The following is a 24695-nucleotide window of genomic DNA, read 5'->3' as shown; positions in this document are numbered from 1 at the left end:
GGCAGAAAAAGTGTCCAACAACAGTGCAGCAACCACTGTGCTGGAAAACAATTCTCAATCATGGCCCTGGCAGAGGAGGGGTCCAACAGCTGTTTTCCAACACCTTTGTTGCTGTGGGCATGTAGGTAACTAACCAGAGGGTGATAGTCTGAAATGCAAGGGTTAAGAGGAATAATGTGAAATAGTTTAACCTTAATAAAAGCCAAATAAATTAATAATGAGCTTTTTCTTAGCCAGAGCCCTACAGGGCATCACTCTCTCTCTGGCTGAATTTTCTTATGCAATCAAACATTCTTCTCCTTGCTGTAAACGTCTTGTTGCCAATCTAAAATAGTACAAGACTGAGATTTCTCACCCTTCAAGAAAACACTCTGATTTGTTGAAGGAAGTTAGGAACAGTTAAGGAGATAGGAAAGAAAGTAACGTACCTTTCTCTGTGCTGACATCTGCACCTGGGGGATGTGTTGAAAAGTAAATATAATCCACTTTGAGCAATTCTTTCCCATTCTCTTTCACTCTGGTTCAGTGCTCTGGTTCCAAATGAACTAGACTTAGCATTGGAAAGTGAGGTGCAGAAAGGCTGTAGGACCTCAGTGAAGAAGTGGATGGTCATCTCCCCATATTAGGGCTGTGGGGTTAATGCTGTTGTTCATTTGCAAATTTTTCAAGAGAGCACTGAGATGAGAAGAGGCAGGATCACTGTCTGTCTGTCTGTCCAGTGCCAGAGGAGCCAGGCCAGGACTCTGGCCAGCCCCTGCCTTACCTTGTAGCCAAGGCCAACTGCATTTGCTGCCAGCAGCTGCACTGCTTCTTTCCAGCTTCAAATGAAACTGTGGATGGGCACAACCTGGCCCTGAGCAGCCTGTGCCCCAGCTGGAGCCGTGCCCTGGGGGTGGCAGTCAGGCGAAGGTGGCCTCGAAGGCTGCCCAGGCTGCCTGGCTCAGCCATCCCCTTCCCTGGAGGATCATGCTCCTGCTTCTCCCTAGAGGGATACGAGATCAGTTTCAGCCTGGCAGAGAACATGTTTTCTGAAATCTTGTAAATCTCTAAGAGAGAGGAGGAACAGTTTCTGGGACAGTGCTGCACAGCAAAAATGTGCCTAGAATGCTGAAATTTTTCCTCTTTTTTTTTTTTTTTAAAGACAGCTAATTTGGTTCATCTTATTTAGTCTTTATTTTGCTGTTATTTTCTCTTTGCTTATTTTTATGCTTCTTAATATTTTCAAAAGCATCTGTTAATATCAAGAAGGCATTGCAAAGAGGGGTTTGGTCTATTCCTGTGGCTTATAGAAACTTTTCTGGAGGAAGCTAAGGCTGGAGAGCTGCAGCGTGGTGCAGCCTTGGATTGACTGTCTGGGACAGCTTCTGCTCACAGATCCCTGGAAGTTGTGCAGCATGGATAAGGAGCTTGTGTGAATAGTTGTCACACTAACGAAGGGGACAAGATGACTCTTGGCAGGGGCCTCCTACTCTGTATTTCCCAGGTCAGCACCGGTGGTTTTCCGGGGAAGCTCAGGGCTGCCAGCAGCAGCTGCTCTGGGGTGGAAATAGCCCTCTCTTTTTAAGCTTTGTTCAAAAGGCTGGAGAAGGACAGCTGAGTGCTGAGTGGGACAGGGATAAGAGCTCTGGGGATGAAGTGCTGTGGGAGATATCCCATGGTCTGTGCAAGCATCACCATCTGCACAGTGTGTATGCACTTACTCAGAGACCTCAGGGCACTTTGGGGGTTTTTAGTGGCTTTTTCACTGAATATTTAGGGTTTAGATGTAAACTTTCAGTTGTATTTTGTCTGTTGTAGGGATAGGGGCAGGGATGGGTTAATTTTAATAGCTTTACAGGAAGGTGTTGAAGGCAAGGATGCTCATGAGTGTGTTGTGGTGCTGTGGTCTGCCAGGTTTGGTGAACGTTTAACGAGGACTGGACCAGCAGCCAGGAGCTGTTGGGGCTCTTGGGATCTGTTGGGATAACTGCAATTTTCAGTGTGTGGAGACAGACAACTTTCAAGAACGTTTGTATCTGCTAATCATGCTGTAATAACAGTCTGCAGGCGAGAAGCTGCAAACCCCCCATTTCCAACACAGCTGTGCATATTTAATTCAATAGAAGGCATTGCTAGTCTGCTGTTAGAAGTAATTCAGATCGCTAAGGTGGTAATTTTGATCAGGGTGTTTTTTAGGGAAATATAGGTGTAAGCTACACTGAAAAGTTAATAAATGCCTAGTATGATACAAACAGCAGGGAGTGAGGAGCAGGGACATGGTGGGTGGCTGCCAGTGCCCCACCCAGTATCCAGGGCTTGCTGTATTCCTGCCTCACTGAGCCAGCAGCAAAGGAAAGTAACATCCTGAGCATGTTAGCTTAGTGCAGGAAGCTTTTCCTGGCCTGTTGCCTGTAGCACCAGTCTGGGGCATTGAGGTTGCCATTTGATGGATCAGCAGTGCTGTGGAGGGAGCACCAAAGCTGGTGGAGCTGTGGAGAGTTGGTATGACCTGCTCCATGGGGATGCTTTTGGCTGACCCCCAGATTTAAACCACCAAACTTCAGGAAATCTTCAGGAAAAGAAGTCGAGAGGAATGTGGCTTTATTTTCCTTCATCTCAAACACAGCTTGGGAAAGCAAGTGCTTTCAGGGCTTCCAATTCAGTTTCTCTCTGTAAAATGCACTTTTGCAAAATTGATAATTTCTGTAGGTTGAGAGAGTCTCAAAGGAACTTTTCTGTCAAGCATCTAAAAAGTACTAAAAAGTACCATTATTTCTCTTCACTGTTATAACAGCAGCTCGAGATTTACCTTTTAGCTCTCTGAAGATATCTCGACAATCTCTCTTTTTTGTAAAAAACTCCATGGTGAATAAAGCAAAATAATCCCATTTTCAGGTGGTTTGTGCTGTAGTGTTTGGGTTGCAGAAACCATGTGGAGTGCTGATGTTTATAAAGTATGTAAAAGCCTTTTTGTTAATTTTGTTTTGTTTTGCCATGAGATGTTGTTTTGGAAAGAATCTAGAATGATGAAGCAGCTGGTGGCTGAGTCTCCTGCTCAGTGTGCAGAGAGTGAAGATTGGCTGGGATAGCTGGAGTTATTCGCTGCATGCTGTGGGCCACATAAACACACAAACAGGCAATTCCTGTTCACCAGGAGGTGTGTGGTAACTCAGGAAGCACCATTAACTGTTCTGTAGGTGTACTCACCGTGACACCACATGGGAGCCAGCAGATACAGATCTCCCCAGCTCTTGTCCATTACTCTGTGGGTGTTGGTGTGGCACAGCTCATGTGGGTGAAATGATGATGGCTGTATGAATACATCCTGGGCAGAGGGGAGGTCTGGCCTGAATTTGCCTGATCCCAGCGTTGTGATGCATTTCAGGGAAGTGGTGTTTTCATGGCAAGGAAAGCTGCTTCTCCTGCCTTGTGCTGCTGTGGAATAAGCATGTCCCCATGGGAGGCTGCTTAAGAGCAGGCTGCTCAAGGGATGCTCTGGACAAACTCAGGCAAGAGTTTTCAATAGTAATTACCTACCTGTTGAAAAAAGCTGATATTTCTATATGAAACATGTTTGACTCCTTCATTTCACTGTTGCCTAACTCTGAACATTCAAAAGCAGTAGCAGATCTCCCAGAATGGTGAAATAGTTTGAAAGATCTGAAATATGTATATGTGTGTGTGTGTGTGTGTGTATATATATATATATATATACACACACACACACACACACACACATACATATTACCAACTTGTTTCTGAGCTGTTATATTAAACCCAAATCATATTCTCATAGCCACAAGGGGTAGAAACTTCTTGCATACTTTCTGAAGAGGATCGTGAAGTATGATTACAACAGCAAGGGATTGGATGTAATAGCCCTGAAGATTTCTCTCTGCCTTATGTTTCCAAAAGTGGAGAAGATCCTTGCAGAAGCTTCACCAGCTGGGTATTTAGGAGAAGTACCAAAAATTGTGAGGGTCAGTGTACAGTCCCAAGAAGCAACAGCACCATACACATATATATGTATTTTACTTAACATTCTAAGCAGAGGTTTGAGATCAGGGAAGGACAGGCCTGTGTTGCACTATAGGTGATTTTGTTGTCCTTTAGAAGTATTTTATTCATAGGTTTGGATTTAGTTCTGTTGGCAAGCTGTAGGGTCACTTTTGTGTGTTGGACACAGCACTGAAAAAGCAGGATTTCAGATAGCAGTTTTAGTAAAATACAACCAGACTAAACCCATTAAATACAGAAACAGCTTCATCCTGAGCCTACCATGTGAGAATGGAGAATTTGACCCAAAAGGGGAAGGAATAGCAGCAGAAGGTGGCCTGCTGGGTCCCAGAGTGTTGGAGGTATAAATAGCACAAAATCTGCAGCTATCCCATGTGTTTTATTTTCTTTTTTACAATTCTAGCATTTTTTTGCCTTACTCTTAGATGGAGCAAAGCGGGAAGCAGTTTCCCTTTTATCTGTGAATAAACATGCAGCTTTTTCTAGCCTAAGCTCTTAAAATATGGTTATGGTTGTGTAACAGCTTCTGGCTTCCCAGCTCCTCCAGTAGCCAGTGTGCTCTTTCAGGAAATCAACTCATATCTTCCTTTGAAAAGATCCAAAAAAAAAAAAAAATCAACCTAACCTGCTGGGAAGCAGCAAAAGACTCCAAGTGATTTCTTTTGGGTTTGTCAGCCAACCTTCCTGGGGCCAGATAACAGGAGCCTGGAGTTTCAAACCCAAGTACTTCAGCTTGAGCTGAAACTGCAGGTTGTGCTCACAGTCCTGCTGTAGCAATCAATAAGCTTCTGCCTCTTTTCCTGGGGGGTTTGTGGGGTGGTTTTCTGTTTGTGTTTCTTTTACTCAGAGCATTCCCATGGCTGTTTATTATCTCTTTAGCCATTCTTGCAGACCTGCAGGCACAGTGTTTTTTAGGTCTGTATACAGCCACTGCCAAAGGGGAATATTTTTCTATTCGGTTCAGCTCTTGCAGCTGGTGAAGCTAAACCTTTCTCTCCTGTTTTTTTAGGGGAAAAAAAAAAAAAAAAGAATGAGGAAAGCCAACTTTAGCTTTGGGAGACAGCAGGTGAGTCCCTTTAAAGAAGGGAAAGACAATTTTGATGGCATTTTATAGAAGTTCCCAATAGCCAAAGAGTTTGTTCTGGAACATGGCAGCTGCAGCAGATGTTTTGTGGGTATTTCCAGTGCAATCCACAGTGGAGATATCTTAGGACATCAGTGTGAGTGCTCTCCACTGTCTGCTTGGCCTAAGAAATGCAGATTTTTTTTTTTCCCCCAAGAGGCTCCCAAGGTTCATCATGTTACTGTAAAAGGGCTGAAGGACCAAATCTTTCAAATTGCTTGTCAGTGGTGGTCAGTGGAAAAGGGAATTGCTGGAATTCATGCTGGCATTCCTGGTGTTGGTAAAAAAACTAAATTACCCATCATAAAGGGGAACGGATGGCTGCTATTTTCTTCTCTTATTTTTCTCCCTGACTTACATGGTTTTTTCCACTTTTGTAGGTATCAGAAGTACTGCTTGCCTTCCAAGAGATTCCCAGGATGTAAGAAATCAAGTGCTGTGAGTGAGTAGCTTTTTCTTTCCATTTTCCATTATGTAAGAAATCCAAGCTTGCCCAAACAGAAGGAGAATCTTCTATTTTTTTTTTTCTTTTAAAGACATATCAAGAAATGCTCATAGCAAGCAAATCCAGTCTTTTGGAACAAGTTGAATGCCTTTGGCACCTCTTTGCAACCCACAAAATAAAGACAGCGTTGTATTATCATATAGGCTGAATGATTATCTCACTACAGATATAAACCACATGCTTGCATTTAACTGATAATATGGTCAGCAGAATGTACCATTAGCACCATCTGAAGCTTGTTTGCTGTTTCCAAGCCTTACCAGCTAGGGAAAGACAGAATCTTGCTGAAGAGTTGAGGCATTCTTTGGGAAGTGAGCTTGCATCTTCAGCAAGGGAAAGAGAGCATAGATCGGCTGTGAGGTTGTTTTTGTGTGGATGGACAACACCCCAGCCTTGTCATCACAATGGAAGCCATCCAGTATTTGGGTCTTCCCTAATGTGATAAAGTAGCTTTGAAGGAAGTTTTTGTATCACAGGAGATACCTGCATGCTTGCTCCAGAGCAGCTTAGCCAGGAGGTTCTATATATATTAAAAAAACCCTGAAAATGTATCTTTGAAGAGCAGCTGCCCTACGACCTTTTCCTATGCATTGCTAAAGGGTGTGGGCTGGGATTTCCCAGCAGCTGTGGCTTGTCTGTAGCTCTCCAGGTGGGCCAGCCAGTGCTGTTCTAAAGGAACCTCAGGAAACCCTGGCTGGAGCCTTTGGCTGTGTGCTTGGCATGCTTTGGGCTCCTGAGGCAGCTTCTCTGCTCTGAGGCTGGATAACAGGACTAAAATTTGGATCCTGTTGCTATGGGCTTTGTTGCTTTCTGTAAGTAAATTTTATTAACAGAGGGGTTGAGTAAGGTTTTTTTGGGGGGGTGGGTTTTGAGGATTTTATAATCAGCACAACTGCTTGTCCTGTTTTTACCCTGTTCTGTGGTGATGGCCATCTGTGGTTACTTGGACATCAGCAGAGTTTTGTTTCTATTTTCATTTCAGTGGCTTAAGCCTGTTTTCTGTTACAACAACAAAAATTTATTTGGGCTAGAGCAGAATAAAACCTCAAACTGAAATCAGCCTGAAAAAGAAAGGGCTAGTTTTGTTAAAGGAGAAAAACCAAGTCTATCCATGTTTGATGAAGGTGTGGTAAAAATTCCCTCATAAACACCTATCAAACATTCAGAAACTGGTAAGCAAAAAAAATTTAATCCTTCTTTTGGCCTTTTGTGAAGAATACTGGAGTATGAGTGAAGTTGCTGGAGAAAAAAGGGATGTGAAGTGATGACAGTGTTTTGTATTGATCTCCCTCAGTAAGGTCCATGGTTCACACTCTTCCTTTGAATCACAAATGTTTTCTTCTGACTCCTTGGTGTTTAGACTGTCACACAAGACCTGCTAATTGAGCTGTGGGGCTTATTTTTTGTGAGTCACTTACAAAGCGTTGCGCAGGGTGGGCTCTGGCCTCTGTTTTTTACAGCTGTGTTGGCTTCAGAGTGATGAATAGACACCAATTTAAGTGAAGAAAATTCAGCGGAAGTATGCCATGTGTTTATATTATGTCTCCCAAAGTATATCCACATCCTAGAAAAACTCACTGCTCATCTCAAAACCAGAATTGGTTGTTTTTTGTTAGGCAGGCACTGTTGAAATCTGGGAAGCATTTTCTCAGGCCCTAATGACTCTACAGCCTAATGCACCCCAGTGGTGGTTGGTTGCACAAAGGGGTTGAACATGGGGACCTGCTCCTGCTCTTCAGAGGAGGACTTGCTGGTCCCACATAGGTGTTGTCTGTGTCATTAAATCAAAGTGAAACAGCAGTGCTGATAGAGGTATGTAATCCACAGGTGCCTCTGATATATTACAGCTGTGTTAAGGGGATGAGGTATTAAAGCCAAGAGTAACCTCCTTGGAAGCTCCCCAGGCAACTGGTGTGTGATCTCAGGTGGCTCTGAAGTTACTCCAGCAAGATGCAGTCCCAGCTCAGCAGTGAAAGGAGGCTGGAAGTTCCCATTTACCTGTCTTCTCACACTCTGGCTGCATGACAGGACCTGGGGAGCATGAGATGGCTGCAGTGGGACAGAGCTGACTGAGACACTTAACCTCCTGCTCAGAATACAGCTCCTCCACGTCTGCTCTCTCTGTCCTCCTGCAGTATTGCCCTGCAAATAGTTTCAGTTGTTCTATGAGAGAACTGATGGAGAGAAGGAAAAAGAGGCTTCCTTGTCATTTCCCTTTCTCTGTTTGACCACCAGCAGCAAGGGGTGAAACTTGCAGCAGCTGCTCCCAGGGGTGCCCATCCCCTGCGAGGGGTGGCAGTGTGGGTGTCAGCAGTGCCTTGGGGTGCCTCTGACTGGAATCCCTGCAGAGGGGCCTACACCAAGAGCTGACACACTGTGTTGTGAGCTGTCAGGGAAGGTGCTGGTTTGGGAAGCTCCTGCCACTTCCAGTGGGCCTGGGGACATTAAAGAGCAAACTGCAAGTGGTGGTTGCTTCACCTGTTAGGCTTTAATTCACATCTGTCCTGCTATTCAGAAGCAGTGCCTACTTTATTGTGGGCAGACTTCACCTGATTGATGGAGTTTTGTTCTCTGCAAGGCAGAGCTATCTCTGGGTGGGGAACCAAGCCCTGGGAGGATGCAGGGGAGGGGTTCCTTCAGGTTGTATGTGCTTGGGGAGAAGCATCCCCAGCTGGTGCATGGTTGTGTGGCTGCTCTCCCACCCCAGGATGCTCTGTGTCAGGACTGGGTGGTGAGGTGGCTGCAGATCACAGGATGCCCGGGGCAGGCTGCAGTGTTGGACTGCAAAGGCACAGCAGGCCTGGTGGGGGGAGCAGGAAGGTCCAGAAGCTGTCCTTTGGGCAAAAGTAGCTTGGAAAAATTAACTTACTTACGTCAAGGCTTCTGGATGTATAACTTTAAAAATTTACACTTGTTGCAGTAAACCGTTCCCTTATCAGATGAGATTTAGATGGATTTGGTTATTTTTGTTTCTTGGAGCTTGAGCAGTGAATTTGCAAATGTTTCTGCAGGGAAAATGACAACAGTGTGTTTTAGGGATGCCAGAACTATGTACAGAAACGGCTTTTGCCAAATGCAGCAGCGGTGCTGCCTCCTTGCTCTTACTTGGGACAAGAGATTGGGCTCTAGCTGTGGCAGCTCTGAAACTGTCACTTGTGCTTGTCCTCAGCAAAGCCACCTCTCCAAATAGTGCATTCCTCACAAAATCAATGCTCGTTCTCCCAGTGCTTGCTCTGGAGACTATCTGGAAATTTTGGACAGACTTTTATTTTAAAAAGGGGAGAAATACTATTATAACTGAAGGATAAAGATGTGGAGGAGAAGTTGGTTGGAGAGCAGGAGAAATTACATGAGGAGAGATGAGGCTTAGCCAAAAGCCTCCATTACAGTTCCAAGATGAGAAGGAGTGAGAGGATTTCATTCCTGTAACTGCTAATCTGCAGTTCATATCACAGGGCAGGTTTTCCCAAGAGTTGAGTGCTGCCTGGGCTTTGGTAAGGGTGGGATTGCTTCTGCCTGGCTCTCCAGCAGCCCCAGTGTGGTGGTCCTTTGGGATCTTGCTCCATTCTTATTTTTGATACTGTCTCTTCTTCCTGTTCTTTTCCATTAAGTATGATGTCACAAATGACATCAGTCCAATAACTGCTTGTGGTTGTCATAGCCACAGTCTGTGACACCCAAACAAAGCAGCAGGAAACCAAAGCTGGCATACAGATGCTGTAATATTCACCACATTCCTTTCGGTTAATAACTGCGTGGTTAGGTATTTATTTTCATTGGAAAAAAAGGAGGAAGGGGGCTTAAAAGCAAGAAATGGAGAGTCACTGAGGAGGAGGAAGGTAGTTTCCTACTCCATCTGGTCAATGTAGCTGCACTTCTCCCTCCCAGTACTCCTCCCCTGAGGTAATACTGCTCTGGCCTCAACAGTTCAACTCCCTTCTGCGACTGTTCCCATCACTTCGGACCATATGGTGATGCTCCTCGTGGACCGGGCAATGGGAGACATTCCACTGCCTCTAACACCAGCTGTGTCCCCAGGGCAAAGCCTCCCGAAGGCTGGCAGTGAGGGCCAGCAGCAGCCACATGTCAGGCAGCTTTAACTGCTGGATGGCTGAGGCTGCCATTGTTGTGGTGCGCAGATAGAGTATGGAAGGGTTTTTTCATCTCTTGGGGGCATTAGATGTGATGGAGGAGTGGTTGTGTGCCATTCTCTGTTTTGTTTATTATATCTGTTAAATAAGCTTTTCTGGTTGAGCAGCAGAGCTTGTTTGTCCCTGCAAGATTTAATCACTCCTTCATTTTTGCACAGTTGGCCTAATAGTAGGAAGGCGCTTGCTACAAGAAATAATTCCAATCATGTAAAAAAAAAATTAAATAAATTACAGAAATAGATGTGGTGCAAGCACTGCATTTGCAAGATAAGCACTGGAGGCAGGTGGTTGGGGTTGGTGGGAAGGAGCCACCTCGGCCCCTCACTGCTGCAGGCGCGTGGGGAGCTGCCGTCCCCGTGGCCCTCGCCAGAGCTTCCCCTTGCCTGGTGCCGCCCCCCTTTGTGCCCCCACAGGGACGTTCTGACCCTGGGACTCCAGCATGGCTTCCCAAAATATTTGGGCATGTGATTCCTGGGCTGAGCCCAGGTAAGTCCCCAGGCCTGCCTGTGCTGCGAGCAGGCAGCCAGCACACAGAGAGCAGAGTCCAGCTCTGGATTCAGGCGTTCGATGGCTCCTGCTGGTGCTTGCAGGGAGGTGCTCATTATATAATAGCTGGTGGTTGATTAATATGCTGTGAGTCACAAGCGCCAGGGTATTTTAGCTTTCTCTAGTTGCTATGGAAACGTTATTTTAACAAATAGCTTTTTAATATTTAATTAAAACTCAGCTTTTGGCAAGCTGGAGTAAGAACTATTACAATTACTACTACAAAGGGTTAGCAGTGAAGTGTATTCCAGAGCTACTTTTTTTTTTTTTTTTCTTTTGGTTGAGCCTGTGTCATGTGTCCCCCACTCTGATCTGTCATATTCAAAAAAATTTAAAAAAAAAAGGTAAAAAATCACTAATTTATTGGTTGTGAGAAATGTATTCTTGTTCCTAAGACACAAAGCAAATGTAATGCAAATCTGCAGTTACTCTTCGCAATTGAAGGTTGTCACTTCTTTCAATGTACAGTGCCAAGGCAGCCCTGTAAGGATGAAGCAGTGTGATAGCATTTATTAATCGCTGCTGTGTCACTGGTGCTCCTCTTCTACCTCTGCCTCTGAATGAGCTCATTCCTGTTTTGTTTGCTTCGTGTTCCCTCTGTGTCAGGTTGGATGCTTTTCCTCGCCAGCTTGCGGAGGAGGCTGGTGCTGTGTCCGGATCAGGCTCTGGACAGATTCCTAGTCTTATTTTAGGTGAGCTCCTCTGCTCCCTGATACCAAATGATTCTGCAACAGAGATAAATGAACAGAGAGCTCAGTCTCCAGAGAAAAATAAATATTTAACAGCTCTTTGTAAATAACCTTTATTTATAGAACAGTTTCAGGTTCTATCATGCTTGGTAAATGGGGATGCTTTTTATGCAAGAATTCTGCCCTGAGGGACTCAGTGGATGCTTAATGTCATCTGTGATATAATAATGAAATAAATGTGTCGCTCTCACGGGATTCCCTTCCAGCCCCTATTTCCTGTGATTAACTTCAGTATTGCACACTTCGTCTCTCTTCACATCACATTTCTTAATATTATACTGAAACCTTATTTGGAAGGTAACACCTTTATTTCCTGAGGGGAGGGGAAGGGTGTTGAGGGTTTTGACTTATGCAGGTGGGTCTGAGGCTGTATGTGCCTCCATCACGTATCAGTGTGCTGGCTGGCCAAGACCTGGGGATTCATGAGTTCAGCCTCTCTCTCTCTCTCAGAGTGTCTGGGATAGTGCTGTTATCCCATTTTTTAAATGAGTGAAAGTAAACCTGGAGAGATGGATTAGGATGTGTTTCACCCCAGCTGCCTGTAAATTAAGCAGTTATTCTGCAGTAGCTGTCTGAGTACTTCCAGCATCAGTTAAAAGACTGCACTGTTTCCAGAAATGTTTCACCTTGCTTTAGGGACAGATGTTTGAGGCAGGTCTCAGTCACAATCCCTTAGAATTGTCTGTCTCTCCCTATTTAACTCTGAGCCATAAACTAGATGGGGGAAAAGCAGGAAGAAGAAAAGTAGACAAGAGGAATGCCACCCTGACCAAAGATGACCTATATAGTTTCTATAGGTGGTCCATAACAGTGTTCCAGGCTGCAGGATATCTTTGCTGTGGTCACACAGTGCCAGGTGCCCCTTCCAAAGCAGCACAGCTAATCTTTGCTACACATTGCTCACAGCTGGGTATCTGGGATTTAACAGCTCGCAAGGATATGCAAAACCAGTCTCCAGGCATGTAAACTAAGGTGCTAAAGATTTGTCTAAACCGTTCTAGCAAGACAGGAAGTGAATTAAAGCTTTCCTTCCTATTTACACTGAAGGTGTGTTGTCGTGACCAAATTAGAGTGATAATATTATTGCTGCAGTAATTCAGCAAATAGTATAGGTGTGTTAGGTAGTTCTTTAAAAAATCCTTCTGAGTTGCATCCCATGCATCTTGCTAAGTTCTTTGATGAATTTTAAACCCCTCTGCTATCTCAACCTCATCAAATTTGCCTCATTTGATGGCAACCTCATCAAATCCAAAGGTGATGATGCCAGGATGTGTCAGGAGCTGTGGTGGAAGCAGGGTCTCTGGGTGGATAGTGACAGCCACGGAGCAGCACATGCTTGCAGCCCCCTGTTTCAGCTGCTGCTTCCTGAGAGATCTGGGAAGGAATTATTTTTATTTTCTACCACCAAGGACCTGATACACTGCAAAAACCAAATGTTAGTGTTTTCATAGCAAACATGGGTCTCCGTGGGGCTTGCAAGGCAGCAGCCAGGACAGGCTTTGCAGTGGGGTGGTGGGAGGTCCTGCCATGCTGGAGGGGCAGCATGGGGCGGGGACGGGCAGCGGCTGTTGTGGGGGAAGCTGGCAAGCAGATGGATGAAGCTGGCATTACCCGTGGAGTGCAGGAGGTGAGTACTGCTGTGTTAGCAGATGTGATCAGGCTGCCTCAGAGGGACAAGGGGGGCTGAGAGGTTTGACCCAAATGCCCTGACCAAAGGGAACTTGTGGAACTGTTTCTTGGGAAGAGGTGGGAAGGGTTTGGTTGAGGGTGACTGGCAAGGGTAGAGGTCTGAGCAGTGATGCTTTTGAGTATCAAGACAGTGGGTAAAGTAGCTGAAATGGGAATTGTTGTGAGAAGGTACAGAAATAACATTTCAACCTGAAATTTTTATCAAATGACCCAGTTTTGCAAAGGATACAGAGAAAAGTGCTGCAGAATAGCAATCCTGCTTGGGCTACATGCTAAGAGAAATGCCCCTAGGTTATGGGTGAGAGAGGTGTGTCTGGTAGCAAAAATACTGACAGTACAGCAGATGGGGGAGTGGGGAAGGTCAGGACAGCTCTGCTGTCCCTGTCCCTGAGCAGAGGTGAGCAGTGGGCTCTTGGGGAGGGATGGCTGTGCCAGGAGTCTGTGTGGTGGAGCAAGGCCTGGTGCTGAGTGATTTGGGGGAGCATTATTGATGCATAATGCTCCCGAGTGCTGTGATGGCTGGCAGGTCTGAAAAACTGTTCCCAAGCAGGGAAATCAGGATCATCAGGAGGGGGAAAAAGTAGAAGATGGGAGCCTGTATTTCTGTTTGGGTAGATGTGAGCAGGGGTTGTATTGGAAAAGCTGAAATGTGATTTTATGAGGGGAAATAAATGCTCCAGAGTGAACACAAACTGCTGTGAGAGATTTTACCTGTCAGGTCCTCAGCTCAGCATCAACTACTCAGCCTCCCTGTATGGGTGTAATGTGCTATACAGATTTTCAATTTACAGTCATTTGGGACTTGCATGTAGTCTGGAGAGGTATGACATAAACTCAGGCAGTTCTGAGTTTCGCACCCCTAAGGATAAGGGTGGATCCAAGCTGCAGAAAGCCCTGTGTGGAAGTGAAGAGCACATCTTGCCCGAGTGAGTGCTCAGAGATACTGCAGTAACAAGGACTCCCCAAAAATGAAGCCCAAGGCTCGGGGGGTTTTGTTTGGGGCTTTTTTATGAGGTTTGGGGATCCATGTACACACCTTGCACGTCAAGTCCGTGATCTGTCACAAATTCCCATGTAACCAAACATGGGGCCTTCTTCCCTCACTTAAACCCTCCACTTAAAGCTAAACCAGGCTTTGCTAGCTTTCCTCTTCACTGGTGCCAGTGGATTTAAAGGTGCACTGCTGTTTCCATGTCTGCCTGATAAGCAAGAACATCAAGGGCTAGAATAGAGTTCAGTGAATTGAAAGGAGATCGGAAGTGACAAAAATTGCAATAAACTTTCCTGGAGCTTTCCATTTCCACCTGTTCCAGACCTTTCCTTTTTTTTTCTACCATCAGTAGTTTTTGGTAGTGTTGTTTTCTCAGTGGCTGCTTACTTGTGAAGATGTCTGTTGGAAATCAGGAGTCTGTCTTGAAAGCATGAGCACTTGGACCTGTGAGTCTGTGCATTGGAGAATGTGCTCCTGTCTCCTAATGCAGCAGATGCAGCAGGGCTGTCGCATGCTTTGCATCACCAACAGTTTCACACAAAACAACTGTGATACTTGCATGGGTTATTCGTGCTTAGTCCCAGTTTCCCTGTTAGTGGCATTAGGGTAGAGCATCCCATAGGCACAGAGCACAGTGGTGGTCTCTGGGTTGACTCAGTTTTCATTGTCAACAATAGTTATGACTCAGGTATAAACAATCTGGCACGTTTCCTGTCTGCAGTTCTCCAAGTGCACTCTTCTGCTTGCATGCCTCAGACTAGACTATCACTGCGTTTGCCACGCTCTGAAATCCAGCCAGGCTTGCAACAGATGAATCAAACCCCGCAGTGCTTGGGGCAGCTGCATTTCAGGTTGCTGCTGTGAGTGTGTGTAGGGAAGGGTGAGGAGGGGGTGCAGTGCTCAGGAAGAGCACCTACTACAGGAGGAGATTCAAGCTCTGGTAGGACAGGGAATGGCCTTGCATTTATTATCTTTGTTTTTACTGGATTACTTTGTCTACTGAATTAAAATGTGTTTTAGGTTACTTATATTACATATGCAATTGTATCTAGTGAGTATATATTAGCTGTTACACACTATGTGAATCCAAAAAGGAACTGGGTTTTTTATTAAACTCTTCTATAAAGCATTCAGTGGATTCCCATCTTGATGTGACCCTGCTCTCCTGTTCAGGAAATTTTCTTGTCTGACCATCCAGGATTTGCTTTGGCAGTTGCACCCACAGCACCTGAGCTGGGACCGAAGCCCTTTCACCGTGATTCCAGTGGGCTGAGGGTGCTGCGCTTGCCTCCCTACACTCAGACAGTCAGACCAGGCTTCCTTATCAGCTCAACCCAGGCTTTCCCATAGCTGTGTCTCAGATGTCTGGATTCTTAAAATAATCATGATGCAATCACAGAATAACAGCTTGAACTGGTGCCTCCAGAGGTGGGACCTCAAACAAAGGAATCCTTGGGCTTTTACATCCCCAAAGTCCATGTGCATGAAAGTCTGGGCTCTTCCTGAGTTTTTGGCTCCTGCTGTGTTTCTGAGTATGGGGTCACCTGGCTGCACACAGGTCCTGTGTGCCCTTTGTTGTGCAAAGGGGTGAGTGCCAGCTCTTGCCTCTGGCTCCCTCCACCTGGAGCTCAAATCTGCAGCTCCACTGCATGCATTCCTCAACTGCTCCAATTGTTTGACCTTCAGTAAAGGAGCCCCCTGAGTGGCCGTGGACAGGCCATCCCTCTGATACAGGAGGAGTGCAGAGAAGCAGCAGCTTTCTTCTTTGATCTTGCTACTGCTGGAGTCAGTAGCAAAATTTCAGAGGACTTCATTAAGCCAGGATCAGCCCTCTGAAAATACTCCCAAGGCACTAGGGGAAAGTACTTGTGAGTAGGTGAGAAGCAGCCCTTGTGTGCCTGTGGGGTGGAAGGGAGCACACCCTTATTAAAAAGTGTTGCTTCTTTAGGAATATGTTTCTTTTGTTGCATGTTATCAAAAGGAAAGAGATTTCTGCAGCGGTGGCCTAACGTGCAGGGCCGTTTGTGGCAGCAGTAAGTTTTGATCTGTTACTGTAGGAACATTTTTGTAAGAGAAGATCCAAAAGCACCTTCCTTTGCTGTCTGAAAATCTGAAGAGCTCATTTTGTGCGTGTCATGAGGATCTCTGAGCATCTCTTTCCAGCTGAGTCTGGATGAGTAATTGTGTCACTTGGACAAAATCCTGATGTGTACATTAGCCTTGTGCTAGCCCTGGCTGCCAGAGGTGGCAGTGAAATCAGAGGTACCCCCTGTGTGTTAAAAGCAGTGTAAAGCTTCCAGAGCCTGCTGTAACTTACATCACCTTTGGGGATTCCTACGAGTGGTTTTGAGCATAGGAAGGAGACAGGGTAGGTTGAGGGTGAAGTTTGCATCCCCTGGCATGTGATATGATATGCCACCCTGGTGGTGGGAATTGGCAAGCATGAGGGGATGGTTGTGCTCATCTCCTTTCCCAGCAGAGAACAGCTTCAGTGTGTCCTTTAAGCCTGAAACTAACCAGGAAAAAAAAAACCCTGTGCTCAGCTCCTGAGATGGCCCCAGCAGTGCTCTGCAGTTGTGACAGATCTGGTACACACAGAGCTGTGCACTCAGGGATAGGATAAATGGAGAGAAGGGAGATGGTGACCTCCAAAAAGCTGCAGTGGTGGCAGAGGGGAAGGAAACCGGGATTTAGCTACTCTTGGTAGAGGGGTAAGTGACTCCAGAGCATTTAAACAGCAAAACAAGTAGAAGGTATTTTGAGGGGTTTATGAGCTGGTTGCAAAAGCAATAAATGTGAAAAAAGTCTCATTTATAATGGTGGAGAGTTTCAAGGCTGCATCTCTCAGTAGCATCCCAGGGTTAAGAGAGCCATGTGGTCATTCCACTATTTTACTTTGCTTCAGGCGCATGAAGGCTTGGTTTTGTACCTGTCTAGCACTTCCCTCTTCTTGTGCATCTATGTTCTCCTTGTCCAGAGGTGCTGGGTCTGTGAGAGGAGGCTTATTGTGCCACTGCCAGTGACTGGGGCTTCCCACTTAGCAAATATTTAAAAAAAAAGAAAAAAAACACCAAAAAAAAAGAAAACCAAACCTGCAACTGGTAGGTGGTAGGTATAGTGGTGCATTACCCCTGCAAATCACAGTCCCTGCTTCTGATACCTGGCTTCTGCAACACATCACTTGCCTACCAGCAAGCACATAGCTGTGCCCATCCGGTGTCTGAGGCTAGTCATGAACACATACCTGTTAACTGTGGCTTCTCCTGCTCAGTCTATGCACTGTGCTCTGCGATATGGCAGGGGAATGGAGCACTGTCAGGGCAATGGAGCGGAACACGCAGATGTTGTGTCCTCTTCCCTGGCTGCTGAAACACATCAGTAAATTTAGTGGTGGTAACATCATCATATGAGCTCTGAGCAATGTGCAGCATCAACAGCACAACTCTGCAATTTTCCAGAAGTTGTTTCTTACATGACCCCTTCTCAACACCCTGAGCACTGAGGTGATGTTATACAAACTGGCTGCTGACTGTCTCCTGTAACACATGCTGCTTTTGTATTGCTTTCAAATGCCAGAATTTTGCAAGAAATGAGATTTCAAATGCATCAGCTCTTGCCCCATGCAGTGCATGTTTGTGGCCTCAGCTGGTCCTGGTGTAGTATGCACTCAGGTGGAGGCTCCTGGGCTGTGTACTGAGTGTGCCCACATTTTGTGTTATCTCCACAACTGTGGAGCATCAGGTCTCTTTCCAGGAGAAACCACTCTCTTCTGTGCAGCCTCCTTGGTTGCTGTTGGTTTGCTTTCCAGAGGACTCTAGCAGCATTGAGCTTGACAGTACTCTGTGCCTCTGCTCTTCCTCAAACACTCAGCCTCGAGAACTCTGAAAGGCAGGACAACCCTGGGTCACATCACGGGAAACAGAGATGTTCAAAGAGTTCATGTAATTAGCTCCCAAATTAGATACTCCCAAATCTGCTTGCACCAAGGAGTCAGCTGTCCTGTTTGCTGGCCAGGGCATTCTGTAAAGATCTCACTGTGTGTCCTGGGGCTTTCCCTGGTTCTTCCTGCTGGTGGGAGCCTCAGCTGGAATGGCAGCACAGACCCAGATAACGTTGGAGATTTGAGTACAGAACACAAAGGAAAACTAGGTTGTGTCTGCTTTACAGAGGCTGGGTTTTATTCCAGTCAGTTGGAAGCTGGGGGTGGGAGGGCTTTGTATCCCTGTGAGTGAATTTGGTGAGTTGTTTTTGTTTGTTTGTTTTGTTTTTACTTGCTCAAAAAGGTGGCTGACAGCATGGATCCGTGCATGCTGCCAGTCTGTGCATCCTTCCCTGTGTAGGTGCCTGGTGTTCCTCTGCTGCTCCTTATCCCCTTCTCCAAGACCCTCCTCCTCCGAGGCTGGGTGCCACATTGCTCTGTGCACCTTCAGCTCAGCAATGATGGACCCAAAGGAGCCCTGTTTAGTTGGCAGTCCAGGAGGGTGGTCCTTCCTTTGCAAGAGCTGGTGTCATTCTGGTGGATACCACTTGCGCTTTGCCCTCGGCAGGGTACAAGCACACTCAGCTCATTGCCTGAAGGGTTTGAGCAAAACCTGTCTGGCTGCATGAGTTGAAATTTGTTCGGTTGAACCCTAAAACGAATTGGCCTGCATGGGGTTATTGTCAGAGACAGTAATGCTTGGTGTTGCTTGAGGCTCCTGAGCCAGTTGTGGAACGTCTAGCTTGCTGCTCAAAATTGCTATTTTTACCATAGTGTTAGCAGAGGGTTTGGAAGTATATTGACTGGTGAAGACAGCAATATCTAACACCTGCTTTTTTACCTTCAAAGCAATTTGCATCTAACAGTCCACCTGACTCCCATGTTAGCAGACACGTAGTGTGTAAACTCCTTAGGACAAATAGTGGGGCTTGTTTGGGTTTGTAGCAGTGACACTGTGATAGGAGAAAAACTGTTGCTCTGGGTAAACTTTCTTGTCATAGAGAGCCTGTCTAGGGATCATACAGAGAAATTACTTTGCATGAATAATTAAAAAATGCTGGAGAAGGTATTAGGACTGGGATGATTTAGTGCAGTCCATCTGTATCTTGTCTTTCTCTAATTTATGTAAAGCAGTTTTGTCTGTCTTAGGGGAGGGGGCATGTGTTCTTTTCTTGTTTAAAGTTTCAAAATCTACATGGGAGATCTTAAAATTTGATGAGTACTGTGTGAAGGCATTTCTGAGTTAAGTTGTAACCTGAAGCATAAAAAAAGGGTTTTCTTAAATTCTTGTATTAGTAAATTATATTTGAACCAGTGTTGCATGTCATTAAATATATGGTGAATCACATCTGGCAGATGTGCCAAAAAGAGTCTGAGATAATGTGACCAAAATGTCACGCAGTAACGATATTCACATAAGAGAGTAATTTCCTGGAATATAATCCTCAGGGACTGTAAAATTAAATTTGAAAATGTATCCCCATGTCTATCTTGCCCCTCGCAAAATAAAACCACTGGAAATTGTTAACTCCTTGGTAGTTCTTACGGCAGCTTGTGAAGATTAAGCTTCTTATTGGCTCTCTTTCCTACCCCAGTTTCACGTGCCAAGGACAAAGCGAATCCCTGCACCATCCATTGTAGCGCACACTTGTACTGCACGTGATGGAGGTTCCCAAAGAGAGAAATGTTTTCTGCTTTGTTGTTCAGGTCTGCCAGATGTTTTTCAAGTCTTCAGGTTTCCTGAAACAGTGACCTTTTTGGGTAATACCTCTGCTGCATATCAACAGGCAGAAAAGAGTCTGGGCTTGTTTTGGGTTTAATTAGCATATGTGCAACTAGAAGGCCTTGCATATAGTTTAGTGTGTAGGGAACTGGTGCTGGCACTGATGGTGGTATTCTCCAGGGATCTTTCACATCTTTAGAGAACGTAAAATCTAATTATGGCAACCTATCCTAAAACTGTGGTAATTAAATTCAAGAGATTACTGAGGTTGTAGGGTATGGTTTTCTTGAGTTAACTTCCAAACCTATCTGTCTCTAATCTGTGTTTTAAACATTGACTTCAGCTTCTAACTAATCTTCTTTAACTTCCACTAATCAAGCAGCTAACTGGGAACTCCTGCAGGCTCCAGTTAGTTTGCACAGTCCTTACTGAATTAGATTGGAAAAACATTGTGGAATTTGAAAGAAAAGAACATGGAATCATCTTTCTTTTTTATGTAGACTTTTTGAAGGAGGAAGACTGCGATGTCTTTATCTATGTGAATCACCAAATGACTAACAAAAATACAGGAAAAAAGTGTTTTATCGTTGCTGCCTTGACCAGGATTCTGAGTTGACATGGGCAGACCGGGAATTAAGTTGGGCTAAAAACTGGGCAGAAGTGAGGGTCATTGCAGTTCTTGTGCATTTGGCCTGGAAGAAGAAAAAACCAGGCCTCTGCTGGTAAAGGCGAGCTGCCCCTGCCCGGTGGGATTCAACAGCAGCAAGGCTGCCTTTTTGATCTAAACTCAGAAGGACTTCAGGAGGCTGAGGACAAAGCTGTTTCTTCTTCATGCTCCTCTTCCCTTCCTCTCCAAGCCCCTGTAGCCCTTTGTTGCTGATGATTTCTCTCTTTCTTCTAAGCAACTCCAAAATCAGTAGAGGTGCAACCCAATACCTGCTGTTTTCATCAGCTACCTATAAATTACCCTTCCCCTCAGGAAAGGCCATGAAAATATCCATGTGCACACACACAAAAAACAAACTTACAGTCCTTCTAGGATAAACGCTGTGTTAAAATCACACATGTGGCATCATCAGAGCTCTGATTTAAGCAGGGCAGATGGAAAATGCCCTGCTGACCTAATGCCCATTAAAAAAAAAAAAAGAAATCTATACCTAGTGTCAATGAGCTGCTTTCTTCTTTCCCTTTTTTTCCTTTTCTTACCATTTTTGCGCTTTCTCTTCAGAAGAAGTTCAGTGCTGCATTAAAGAGATTAGAGGTTCTTTTCATCTTACCTATTTTTTTCCCCCCAATTTTACTTCTTCCCAGCAAGCTTCAGGGGTTTTTGGTTTGGGGTTTTTTTTCCCTTTTTTTTTTCCCCCTTTCAAAGCAATTGATTTATAGCTCTCCTACCTGCTGGGAAAGATTGACCTGCTACTGAGCATCTTCAGACAGCCCTTCTTATGAATCACTTGGGACTGAAAGCAAGCAGAGGGCCAGGTTGAAAGGTGTTTCTTTCCTGATGCTATTTACACTGCAAGGAAGTAACAGTGGCATGTGCTGATTTTGTTAGGTTGATACACATTATGTGTATGTGTACCTGCACCTTGAAGTGGGGAAATGGGGCTGTCCAAGGAGAAAAGGCCTTTTTTTTTTTTTTTTTTTCCCCTCCACCAGTACCCTCTTTATTTCTCCAAATCTGAACGAAAACTGAGTGCATTTTTTTTCTTCACTCTTTCTCTCATACTGAGCTTTTGGTGAATTCTTGCTGTGCAGTTTTGTTTTCACAAGTTCCAGGCTGTGCTTTGTTTCCTCTGAAACATGAGGTGTAGATTCCATCCAGAAACATTTCAGTGGGTCGTGTAATTTGTGAGTCTCTTCCTTTGCTGCCCTGGTCTCTGTGTGCGTGTCTGTGGCAGGGGACACGAGGAGAGAGCAGTGCTCAGCCACCATGCAGGGAGTGAACAAGGAACGGTGCCTTTCACCTCAGTTCTGTGCAGTGCAAACTTGATGGACCATGGAGGCTCTTCTATTGTTCAGCATCTAAAGCCTGAAAAGATATTTCAGGGCAGTCAGGACAGGGTTGCCTTTGTTTATTTCCCCTCAAATTCCTGCCATCTTGATACCAACACTAAATTGTTTCACCTTCAAAGGAACAAACCTGACGTGCCAGGATGGTTGTTCTTCATCCTTTCTAAAGGATGAATCATCCAGCATTGAATTTCCTCAGACACATCTTCTGCTTTCATGTGTTGGTCTGAAAACACTGACCTCAGCAGCTGGGCTGATTTATTCCACAAAAGGAGGAAAATCTGTCTATTCTTGCTTGAATTCAATTTTAAAAGAATAAGATCTAGAATTAAAAGCAAATTATGAGAAAAAACAGGCTCTTTTTATAATTTGCTTTCATATACGTAATATTAAGGCTATTTTCCCATTTGCTCATGCAGCAGCTAAGGCCAAGTTCCATGGATATTGCCTTTGAAGGCTTCTAGTTAGTGTCACCTTTCATCATTAGGGAACAGCCAGAGATGCCACATTTGAACCTTGGCGAGTGACAAAAGAGACCAATAAGGATTTACATGCTGGCCCTGAAGATGAACCAAATGCGGGGCGACCCATCCTGGCTCATTTCTCCTGTCCCTTCTTGTCTGGGGGTGGTTTGGATGCAGTTGACTGGTGTGAGCTGCCAGTATTTGGAGAGGAGGGGTTTGAGAACCGATTGCAGCAGCCGGATCCAATTTCTCAGCAGTGTTGTGTACAATTGGGCTGTGTTTCATCATATTCACTTTATTAAAATAAGTGTTACAAGAGGACTGCTCAGTGACCGAGTGAGGATTTTCCATTGCAGGCTCTGCAGTCTTTTCATCCTCCCTGGCTCTCTTTCTTGTTCTTGCAGTACTGCACATGGGATAACTTTGCTTTAGAAATGATCTTTTTTCCAGAAAGGCAGCAGAGGCCCATGGCCTGCATGAGCAGGATGAGATTTTAAGGATTTCTTGTTTGTTCTGCCTCTCTCCCCTCCTATTTTTTACCTTTTAATTCACTGTTGTGAGTCCACAGGACATACCAGTGAAATAGAATGAATTGGGTCATGTACAGCCCAATGCCCCTCCAAGCCCAAAGCAGCTCTTCTCTGCAGGTTCTCCCTCTCTGGAGCATTTCTGGAGACCACACAAGCCAGGAACTGTGTGAACAGCTTGTCTGGTTCTTCTGCCTAAACTTCCTTCAGTCTGTGAACGTTTTGGTGAGGGTAGAGAAGACAAAATGTGTTGGAGGAGAAGCAGATCACTTCCACAAGGCAAAGCAAGCATGAAGAGAAGAGGAACTTTGGGGAGAAAAGACAAAAGTAATTCAATTTTTTTTCCTGGGCTCCTCTCTCAGGTGAGAAGTATGCAGTCAGTCTTGACCTAGTTCCCTGAATATCTTGAAAGTCTTGAGGTAGGACTTGCTTCAGGAAATATTCATGGGCAAGTGCTTTCCTGCCAGAAAGCAGCTGATCTGCTGGAAATTAAGCTCCTCATGTAAGCGTCTGTTTTGTCAATGCTTTTGTTGGGAAAGAGGTCTGAAACCCAGGCTAGATTTGAGAGGTCATGGCTGATGAATGCTCCTCTGAGATCCTGTTTCAAGTCTCTGCCATTCCCAGCCTTACAGATGGCACTATTGCATGTCTCCTTCCCTTTTTCTTATTTGGATTTTGGGGTCAGTGACTTCAAATAATAGCATCAGCTCTTGCTGTGGAAGATGGTTTTTCCTAAACTTCAGAAACTGCTGTGTAATTAAATTTTCACATAAAGCTTCAGGAGAAATAACGCAGACCACTCCAGTGTGGGTTGTCGCAGTGCTTGAGGCGTCCTTGCAGGTGATCAGACAGGGCGGGAGTGCTTCTGAGATGAGGTGGAGGTGAGGAAGTCCTGGGGAGCTGGCTTGTGGGTCAGTTTTGGATTGCCTGTTGTTACAGAAGAGGTTTGGCTACGTGGCTAGGTTGAGGACTAGCCAGAGACAAGCTCTTAGCTCCCAAGTGTGTGGGGATGCTGCATTGCTGAAGTATTCGTTAGAAGTATTTGTGGGCAGGGGCCTGTTTAGAAGGAAAATGTGTAGTTGCAGGGACAAGCTTGAGAGCCTCACTGGTGTTCAGTTGGTCCTAGCAGGACATCAGGGAGCTCGTGGGTGCCCTGCCTGCCTGCTCTCCACGCTGGGCAGGCTGCCCACAGCAGTGCCAGGTCTGTCTGTCCTCCAGGAGGAGATGCCCTCAGTGAACATCCCGCTGCTGCGTGTGGACACCATCTGAGAGCATGGCCTAGTTGCCTTAATTGCACTCCCTTCTGGTGTGAAGAATGACCTGGGAACTGCAAAAGTAATATTTCATGCTGTCTGGGAAACAAAATACACCGATTGGGCTTTACAAAGCAAGCAGACCAACCGAGCTGCACATGGCGGAGCAGCAGGTGAGCAGTCGGAGCTGAGGCGCGTTTCGGCGGTGAGGCTGTGGAGCGCTGCCTTTCCCCAGTGTGTTTGGTTCCCAGGCGTGACAGGATTGCCAGGATGGCAGTGACAGCCGCGGCTTTGCAGCAGGCTCCTTCCCTGCCCTCCTCTTCTGCGCAGTGAAGTCTGTGGAGAAAAGCACGCTCGGTGCTGGTGGGTTGCCATGGAAAGAGCTGCCACGTCGCACGGAGTTCATAGCGCTGCGTTTGGTGGCTGTTTCTTTTCGAGAGAAGGATTTTCGCAAACGTTTTAAAACCAAGTGACCGTCTAAATTAACAAAAGCTGATCACAGAACCAATCTCTTGAAATTAAATCATTAAGGATTTTTGTTGTTGTTGTTGTTCCTTCCCTTGGAAGGAGTGCACATGTGTTTTGGCAAACAAATACTGAATATTAGTGTCACACTGGATTTTGATGACTGGATGGTTGGAGCCTGTTTGGCAGCTCTGAGGAGAGAGCAGGAAGGAGGAGGGTTTGCTAGAGATGGTGGGAATGAGCATAAAGCCCTGGGCACACTGCTGCAGGCCTGATCCTGGCATCCCAGAAACAGGAAGAGAGGAAACCAAGTTTTAAAAAATTATTTAAAAAAAGATTTCAACAAATACCCTTCAGTGAGAAACTGTTTTATGGAGCAGTTCTGCTCCTTTTCTGCATTTCTCAAGTATTGCTCAAGCATCATTGTTACGGTTTCTTCATCTGGAGGAGCTATGAAGTAGCCCTAGGGGAAATCCAGGCACCAGGGAGACAGAGAGGCTGATGCCTGCGCTGACTCCGGC

General features: G+C 45.5%; 1 protein-coding gene across 3 annotated transcripts in view; it reads left to right on the top strand.

Moving 5' to 3' along the window:
• Positions 1 to 24695, top strand: part of ZHX2 (zinc fingers and homeoboxes 2) — a 74879-nt gene that overhangs the window by 26454 nt on the left and 23730 nt on the right. The window contains exons 1-2 of one of the 3 annotated variants that reach the window (XM_040069817.2): positions 5029 to 5062; positions 5500 to 5561. The gene's annotated coding sequence lies outside the window, so the exon portion shown is untranslated. Of the gene's footprint in view, positions 1 to 5028; positions 5063 to 5499; positions 5562 to 6180; positions 6437 to 24695 lie in introns of those variants that run through there. The other 2 variants (XM_040069807.2, XM_040069799.1) reach the window with 2 other exon arrangements.

This window comes from Hirundo rustica, chromosome 1 (genome assembly GCF_015227805.2).
Source record: "Hirundo rustica isolate bHirRus1 chromosome 1, bHirRus1.pri.v3, whole genome shotgun sequence".
Classification (NCBI taxonomy): domain Eukaryota; kingdom Metazoa; phylum Chordata; class Aves; order Passeriformes; family Hirundinidae; genus Hirundo; species Hirundo rustica.
Note: the sequence above shows the minus strand (reverse complement) of the source record. Positions and strands in the feature narration are given on the sequence as shown.